The 9619-nt window shown below is 35.8% G+C and overlaps 1 pseudogene; it reads right to left on the reverse strand.

The window, feature by feature from the left end:
- Window positions 1-9296, reverse strand: part of LOC144321534 (chorion-specific transcription factor GCMa pseudogene) — a 47658-nt pseudogene extending 38362 nt beyond the window's left edge.
- Window positions 9297-9619: the final 323 nt, after the last annotated feature.

Here is a 9619-nt window from a genome sequence, read left to right on the forward strand (position 1 = left end):
AGAGGGAGAGAGATAGAGAGGGAGCAGGAAAGAGTGGGAAGGGGAGAGAAAGAGAGAGAAAAAAGAAGAAAGGAAGAGTAAAGGAAAGGAGGGAGGAAAGATGGAAGGAGGGGAAATAAAGGAAAAAATGAGAAGAAAAAGCCTTTACTCTCTAGCCAAAATAATAGGAAAGAGGAATTGAGGAGGTGCCTAATGGAAGATCTATAGCTAGTGTCAGCAGTACCCTGAATTTGCCAGAAGAACAAGGGCTAATATTTGTTCCAAGATGTTCCCACAATAGTACAACAGTGGAATTGGTCAGGCTGATTCAACCCATGCCTCACATCGATAGACAGAAGACAAGCTCTTCTTATAGAACTGGAGATGACAACAGGCCCAATACCTCCTGAACCTCTATCCGCTTGCCAAAAGCAACCTTACACTGGTGTCTGCCAATCCTCTATGTTAGAGTAGTAGTCAGACACGGTAACGTCTGCATTCTAGCAGAAGCAAATGATGATTCAGGTCAAGCACCACCAACACTCCACTCAATGGCAGAAGCAATTCCTTCCATAATCTCCTGAACTTCCACCCAGTAACAGAGAACCACCCAACTCCACAGCTCCTGGTCCTCCATCTGGTGTCAGAAGGCTTTTCAGGTGCATGCTTTCTTCCCTAGTACTACTGGTAAAGATAGAGTAGAAATACCATCAGTGCTGGATGGCCAGGGAAAGGTCAGAGGAAACACTCTCAGTCATGAATTTCTGCAATCTATCAGCACCTTCCTATAGCCTATGGATGCTGTGGGTCAGGAAAATACCTTCTTTCCCACAGGATGCACCAGCAGAATCTCATCTGAGCTCCAGTGAAACCAGATGATAATAGCATTGTAAGGGCCCAATAAACTAAATTGCCATCAGAACTATAGCCCACAAATTAAGTCAAAACCAACATATTAAATAGGCAAATGCCTGCTAAAATTAAAGATTAAAATAGAACTAAGAATCTCCTAATATAATATATAAAATGTCTAAAGTATTTGAAAATCACTCATCAAACTGAGAACCAAGAAAATCACAGCATGAATGAGAAAATACAATCAACAAATGCCAATACTAAAATGAATCTGATACTGGAATTATCTAACTAAGACTATCAAAAAAGTGCTTCAACAATAAATTACGTGTTCTTCTGAAACAAATGAAGGGGGGAAAACTCTCAAAAAATAAACAGAAGTTTTTAAAAGAGAAATAAATGAATACTGCAGGATTAAAAAATACTAATTAAATTGCCAAAATAAAAAATTTTTTGGATGGTTTAAATTCTAGAATGGAAATGACAGAAGACTCAAAAAAATTTATAATGATCAATATACTTACTTAATTTTAAGGAGAGAAAGAAGGTAAATTAAAAAGAAAATTAACAAAGGTTCAGGGTCTTACTGAATATAAGAACTAACATTTATACTTTGGTGTCCCAAAGGACAGGAGAGACATGAGACTGACAAAAAGGATGAAGAAACACGGCTAAAATCTTGATGAAGACAAATTGAAGACATAAAGACAGAGGCTCAGAAAGCTGGAAGAACTGCAAACAGGATAAATCCAAAGATATCTATGCCAATATACTCAATTAAACTTGTGGATTAAAGACAAAGAAAGAAATGTTAAAAGGAGCCAGAAAGAAATAACATATTACCTGAGGGAACATGCTAACTTAAATGACATCAGATTTCTCATCTGAAACCAAGCTGACCAGTAGGAAGTGAGACAATATTTTTCAACTGCTGAATAAAAACAACAGCCAAACGGAAATTATTTCTTTGACAAAAATATGCATTTAGAAGTAAAAGAGAAATAGAGACAATCTCAGAAGGGAAATTAAAATAATTTGTCACTAGCAGATCTTCCCTTAAAAATGTCTAAAAGAAGCTGCCTAGTCAGAGAGTTGGAATGGCAAAAAACAAAAAACAACAAACAAAACCCCAAACTAAAGCCAAACCAAACCAAAACAACAAAAAAAGCAAGCAGAAGATTAGGGACTAGAAGGATAAATATAATAGAATATTCTCTTCATGAATTTCTTAGGTCATATTTGATGGTTAGAGAAAATCATGACATATATTGTGGTGTTCAACGTATTTAAGAAAATATATTGAGACAACTGCATTTAAGAAATGGGGACAGGAAAGGAACCTAAGTGGACATAAGATCTCAACATTTACTAAAAGTTGGAAAATGTCAAGAAGAATAGGCTGTGATAAGTTATGTATTATATCCCTAGAGTAACCACTAAGGAAACTCAACACAGTGCTATATTTAGAAGCACCATAAATATAAAAAGATGGAATTCTACAAAAATTCCCAAATAACCCACATGAAAGCAGAAAAAAGGAAAACAAAGACATGAGAAATAATGAAACAAGCCAAACAGATAAAAACGTGAGACCTAAATCTAACATATCAATAATTACTTTAAATGTGAATGTTTTAAATACACCAACTAAAAGAAAAGAAATTGAAACAGTATATTCAATACTCCACTCAAAGTAACTGATGGAACTACTAGGCAAATAATTTACAATTCTGACACCACAAGAGATTATATTCTGGTTCATGAAACAAATTCCTTTAAAAAAAAAAAGATTTTATTTATTTATTCATGAGAGAGACACAGAGAGAGGCAGAGACATAAGCAGAGGGAGAAGCAGCCTCCCTGTGGTGAGCCCAATGCGGGACTCGATCCCAGGATCCCAGGATCATGCCCCGAGCCTAAGGCAGATGCTTAACTACTGAGCCACCAGGCATCTCAACAAAACATGTTCCAATGAGTATTTTTTAAAAAATGAAATCATATAAGGCATGTTACCTAAGCATAATTAAATCAATCAGAGAAACAGGAAATTTTTTAAGCAATTGGAAATTAAACAACACATCTCTAAACAATCCATGGATTAATAGGAATTCTCAAAGATAATTTAAAAGATATATAGAACTAGGGACACCTGGGTGACTCAGTCAGTTAAGCATCTGTTTCTTGTTCAGGTCAGGATCCCAGGATCCTGGGACCAAGCTCCACTTCAGACTCCCTGCTTAGTTGGGAGTGTGCTTCTCCCTCTGCTCCTCCCACCCTGGCTTGTGTTCTCTCTCTCACTGAAATAAATAAATAAAATCTTAAAAGAAAAAGAGACACACAGAACTGCTTCTCCCTCTGCCTGTGCCTGTGTCTCTGCTTCTCTCTGTGTCTCTCATGGATAAATCAATAAAATATTAAAAAAAAAAAATACAGAGAGAGTACACAGGTTGAGGAGACAGAGGGAGAGAGAGAATCCCAAGCAAACTCCCCAGCGGGTGCAGAGCCCAACACGGGGCTTGATCTCACAACCCTGAAATCACGACCTGAGCTGAAACCAAGAGGCAGAGGCTCAACTGACTGAGACACCCAGGCACCTCTCCCTTTTCTTTATCATCTAATCCATTACTAAATTAGCCATTTCTTCCTTTGAAAGATTTCCTAATTAGATTTATTCATTAAAGCTTCCCTTCTTTACTCCATTTCTCCTTAAAGCTCAGTTCTTGGTTTTATTACTTTATGTTTGCACTGAAAAAAGAAAAATACTAATTATCCTCATTGAATACTGCCTTGTGCTATACCCTAAAATAGTCATACAAGCAGCACACTAAACTTAAAATGCTACTCCTCTCCTGTCATTCTACTCAAATGTAAGTACAGAGTTCCTCCTCTCCTTGATAACTATATTATATCTAAGCCATCCCATCTCCTCTCATTCTATCACTTAGCATTATCTTATCACACAAAATAGACTTCCTCTGTTCTTTGTATCTGTTCCTCTTCTTGGTACCACGTAAGTATCATTACTCTCAACCGTTGTGCCCTCACATTGCAAATCATAACCAACATTCCCACGAAATTTTCTATTGTTTCTTTCATTTATAAAATTACACTTCATATATGAGATAGGAGCTGGCATGAAGCTCTTACTTCAGGTCCTTTAGCTACAAATATCATGCTCTTCCTTCAATTCAACTAGCTAATAAAACATAATAATAAGACTTGGTAACTAATTCCATTCTTTTAAACCTATAAGCTGTTGTATTACATACTCCTTTGTTCTATGTTAATGTTCTAATTAAAATCTAATTTGGAGGTGCCTGGGTGGCTCAGCCAGTTGAGCATTTGCCTTTGCCTCAGGTCATGATCCCTGAGTCCTGAGATCCACCTGAATCAGGCTCCCTGCTCAGCAGGGAGTCTGCTTTTCCCTCTCTCTCTGCCCCTCCCCCTGCTTATGCTTATACTCTCTCCCCCTCTCTTATCTCTCTCAAATAAATAAAATCTTTAAAAAAATCTATTTTTGAAAGCTTGTTGTTTCTATTAAAACTCTCTCCCTCTAGGTGTGACAGAAATACATTTCATAGGAATTCAGACTCTCCTACCCTAAACCATTTACTTCTTTTAACTCTTAGCAAATAGATTAGACATCCATACAAAACGTGTTTTTAAATTGCAAAGCCAGCACACACGCGCGCACACACACACACACACACACACACAGAAAACTGAATTTGGAAATGATAGATCTATTTTGCTTCTTCTAATTTGATAATTTGCTAGATATAAAGCACAAAGTGCTTAAGCATTTGATTCAAATATAAAGTGCTTTATGGAATTTCAGCTTATCTAACTCTAAGCAATAATTTCTTTTATATACATCATAGTTTATTAAGAAGTTGCTTTTTAAATCAGTATTTCTTTTCCAAATCTAGTGGAGTGATAATTTAATCATTGGTCATTAAAAAAAATTTAGAACGAGATTCATAATGTATTTTATTTTATACATTTTGTATTGATTTCAGTTAAACTAGTTTTTTCCAATATATGATTCATTTTCATTTTACATAGATGATACTTTGTAATCTAGAATGGGTGTTATGTTGTCTTACACCTTAAAATACTTTTATGCAAGTATTTTTATACACTTATTTTATCTTATATGAGTTAAAATAAACAGACATAAAGCAGTTCCATATAACACAGTATTTTATAAATGCAATAATATATATAATGCTTATTCCATTTAGCACACCATTTTCAAGATCATTCTTCTTATAGGTCTTTATTGGCATGTTAAAAATTGCTTAGTTCAAAGATAGCATTAAAGCTCTGAAACGTTTTTTATGTTTATGCAAAATTAAAGAGCATTTCATAGTGATAGAGGTTGCCATTTGATTAGAATCCAGCAATTCTATGATCTGATCAAAACAAGAAATAAAATAAAAGTTGATGCTGCAAATCAAACTTAAAATCATACTGTAGATTGTATGCTAAGAACTGTGCTAAGGTGATTTTTTAAAAAAACTTTAAATATTATATCATATTAAGTTGAAAAGCTAGGTTTTTCTTTTAATGTGGATTTCCATGTCATTGCACAATGACTATAAAGAGCTCTAAACCATATTGGAGTGCTTTTATGCATTGATACTGTCTCCATTTACACACATCTATGATTATATCATGTTATAAAGTTAAAGAAATTATATAGAATTGGGTCATTGCAATGTCTTCTATTACTGAAAGCAAGAATTCTGTGTGTTTTTTTTTTTTTTAAGATTTTATTTATTTGAGAGAGAGAGCACAGGCTGGGGGGGGGGGGAGGAGAAGCAGACTCCCCACTGAGAAGGGAGTTCCATATGGGGCTTGATGCCAGCCAGGATCCTGAGGTCAGGACCTGAGCTGAAGGCAGATGCTTAACTGACTGAGCCACCCAGGTGCCCCAAGGATTCTGTTTTGTTTGTTTGTTTAATGCAGATCTCAGTATGGGTGTGACTAAAAATAAGTTTCAAGAACTCAGTTTTTTTTTTGTTTTTTTTTTAGTTTTAATTATTTTTTTTTTATTGGAGTTCAATTTGCCAACATATAGCATATCACCCAGTGCTCATCCCGTCAAGTGCTCCGCTCAGTCACACAGTCACCCCAAACCCCCCGCCCATCTCCCCTTCTACTACCCCTTGTTCATTTCTCAGTTAGGTGTCTCTCACATTCTGTTATCCTCACTGATATTTCCCACTCATTTTCTCTCCTTTCCCCTTTATTCCCTTTCATTATTTTTTATATTCCCCAAATGTATGAGACCATATAATGTTTGTCCTTCTTCAATTAACTTACTTCGCTCAGCATAATACCCTCCAGTTCCATCCATGTCGAAGCAAATGGTGGGTATTTGTCCTGTTTAATGGCTGAGTAATATTCCATTGTATACATAGACCACATCTTCTTTATCCATTCATCTTTCTATGGGCACCAAGGCTCCTTCCACAGTTTGGCTATTGTGGTATTGCTGCTATAAACATTGGGGTGCAGGTGTTCCAGTGTTTCATTGCATCTGTATCTTTGGGGTAAATCCCCAGCAGTCTAATTGCTGGATCGTAGGGCAGGTCTATTTTTAATTCTTTGAGGAACCTCCACACAGTTTTCCAGAGTGGCTGCACCAGTTCACATTCCTACCAACAGAGCAAGAAGGTTCCCCTTTCTCCACATCCTCTCCAACATTTGTGGTTTCCTGCCTTGTTAATTTTCCCCATTCTCACTGGTGTGAGGTGGTATCTCATTGTGGTTTTGATTTGTATTTCCCTGATGGCAAGTGATGCGGAGCATTTTCTCATGTGCGTGTTGGCCATGTCTATGTCTTCCTCTGTGAAATGTCTGTTCATGTCTTTTGCCCATTTCATGATTGGATTGTTTGTTTCTTTGGTGTTGAGTTTAATAAGTTTTTTATAGATCTTGGATACTAGCACTTTATCTGATAGGTCATTTGCAAATATCTTTTCCCATTCTGTAGGTTGTCTTTTAGTTTTGTTGACTGTTTCTTTTGCTGTGCAGAAGCTTCTTATCTTGATGAAGTCCCAATATTCATTTTTGCTTTTGTTTCCCTTGCCTTTATGGATGTATCTTGGAAGAAGTTGCTGTGGCCGGGATCCCTGGGTGGCTCAGCGGTTTAGTGCCTGCCTTTGGCCCAGGGCGCGATCCTGGAGTCCCGGGATCGAGTCCCACGTCGGGCTCCTGGCATGGAGCCTGCTTCTCCCTCTGCCTGTGTCTCTGCCTCTCTCTCTCTCTCTCCATCTATGTCTATCAGAAATAAATAAATAAATAATAAATCTTAAAAAAAAATAAAAAAAAAATAAGAAGTTGCTGTGGCCAAGTTCAAAAAGGGTGTTGCCTGTGGTCTCCTCTAGGACTTTGATGGGTTCTTGTCTCACATTTAGATCTTTCATTCATTTTGAGTTTCTCTTTATGTATGGTGTAAGAAAACAGTCTCTTCAATAAATGGTGCTGGGAAAATTGGACAGCCACGTGCAGAAGAATGAAACAAGAACTCAGTTTTCAAAATATACTTGTTTTGTGGATGTATATATCCATATAATTTTATCTTTAAAAATCTATTCCATTACTTTGGTTTCCTATTTTGTAAAAGTAGGTGATTAAGCTCATTTTGTTCCTTTGTGATTTTATGATTTTATGGTTGTCTACTTTCATTGATTTACAGGGAAAAACACAAAACAGTTTTCTAAAACTCAAAGAATGGACTTGATTAAGGAGTATTCAGATATGTTGCAGGCTCATGAGCATATTCCAAAACTGGAGGTCCATACACAAGCAGATTTAATTCATAACAGTGAGGTTGGACTCTAGGTTTCTGTTTTTTCAGCCTATCTTACTACAGCTCTATTTCTCTCATGCAACTCCCATTCTTGGAAACTTCTGATTTACAAATGTATACTATCCAATATCTATGTGCCATGATTGTCTTGACAGAATTATTTTGTGATGGATTTATATGAGATCAAATTTTAGAAATGCTGTAATAACATAGCCTTATAGTTCTGAAACTGCCTCTTTTACTAATATCAGTTTAGCTGGGAGTAAATGTCCATCATTTACATTGATGGTATAATTTGGAATAGACTAAAAGATTCATCTAAGGACTTGCTTGATATCCATTGTCTTAAATATGTTCTTACAGCAGACTATGCTCTTGTACTTAGAGAACAAAATGATGCCTCTAAAGCTGGTAAATGCGGAATACGAAAACACAAGGAAAAAGCTAATCTTTCATAATACCTGTAATAAGAGGTCAAAATTTAACTGTTGAAAGCATTTCCAAGACTGGACATTTCCAATTGCTTCAAAGTAAATAAGAAGTTGTAAGTGGTTAAGTCTGTGAAAATGACTTTGTGTGTTCTAAATAAAGTAGATTTAGAAGTTACAGTTAAAGTATATGTTTCAGAAGATGAGCCCTCAACATCCTGGAAGTAAAGAAGCATTCAATAGAGAAATGAATACAAACAAGCACACTTTCTGACCTTAAACATCTAAAATGTTTACATAAATTTAGTGTAAAGTTTGTACCAAGTTTGAGAGTTTGCAAAATAGTAAAATCATTATTTAATATTTTATCATGCTAATAAATTATACATCAAAATGAAACTCAGGTTGATAAACTATGTAACAAAAAGAAATGAAGTCCTAACTATTCTGCTTCTTATCTTGCCTGTTACAGTTTTCATTGACTATTTTTCGTTTTTTGTTTTGTTTTTTGGACCTGGAATCACATTGTTCCTGTTTCTTCACTCGTCTAGTAATTTTTCATATATACAACATATGGTGGGCTGTAGACAGTCCAGACACTGCTATTATCCTCTGTAAATCTTTTATTTCCATTTTAATGGGTGGTTACCTTGGCTGGATCTAAATTCCTAATTCTGGGTCTTCTGCTCAGTATTTTCCACCTTTGGACTATAACTTTCTGTGATACTTCTTATAGTTTTCTTCACTCATGAACAGTATAAGGGTCAGCCAAAGTTCTGTACTTAGTTCATATAAAGATTCTGGGGATATTTCCTCTGTAATATCCCTTCCTAAAGTACCTCCTCCCTACCCACCCTTACTTTCCAGATACAGTTTTGTACTCTGTTTTCTGACTCCCTAGGTAGACTGAAGCTTTCATTTGAGTTTCAGGTATCCCATACCAAAGATTTTTTTTCATACTTCACTAACTTCAAATAGTTGGGTGTTCTTTTCCTGGTTTTTGTTTTGTTTATATTTTGTCCAGTGTTACAACTAGTATGTGAAGGAGAGTTAATGCATTTCATAACCTGACTTCCCTTACTTTCATTGTTAGCTATTTCAATAATCCGGAATTCTGGACTGACATTTACTTTTCTGTCATCATTTGAAAAATATGATACCATTCTCTTCTGACCTCCCTTGTTTTTTAATAAGAAGATAATGATACTCATCATGGTGTCTTGGTATATCATATTTTCCCCACTCTGCTTTTAATATCATTTTCTTTATTAGTTTAAGAATTTTGACTATGATACGTTTAGGTACATTTGAAAAAGATTTCTGTCTCTAAGAATCCAGCTTCTTGAGTTGGTAGCCTTAATAAATTTGAAAAATTACTGTCATGGGCTAAATTGTATGCCCACAAAAGCCATATTTTATGGTCTAATTCCTAGTACCTCAGAGGTTACTATATTTGGAGACAGTCATTAGAGTGTGCCCTAATACAAGATGACTGGTGCCCCTATAAGAAAAAGACATCAGGACACAGACGCAGAGG

This window comes from Canis aureus, chromosome 10 (genome assembly GCF_053574225.1).
Source record: "Canis aureus isolate CA01 chromosome 10, VMU_Caureus_v.1.0, whole genome shotgun sequence".
Taxonomy (NCBI): Eukaryota; Metazoa; Chordata; class Mammalia; order Carnivora; family Canidae; genus Canis; species Canis aureus.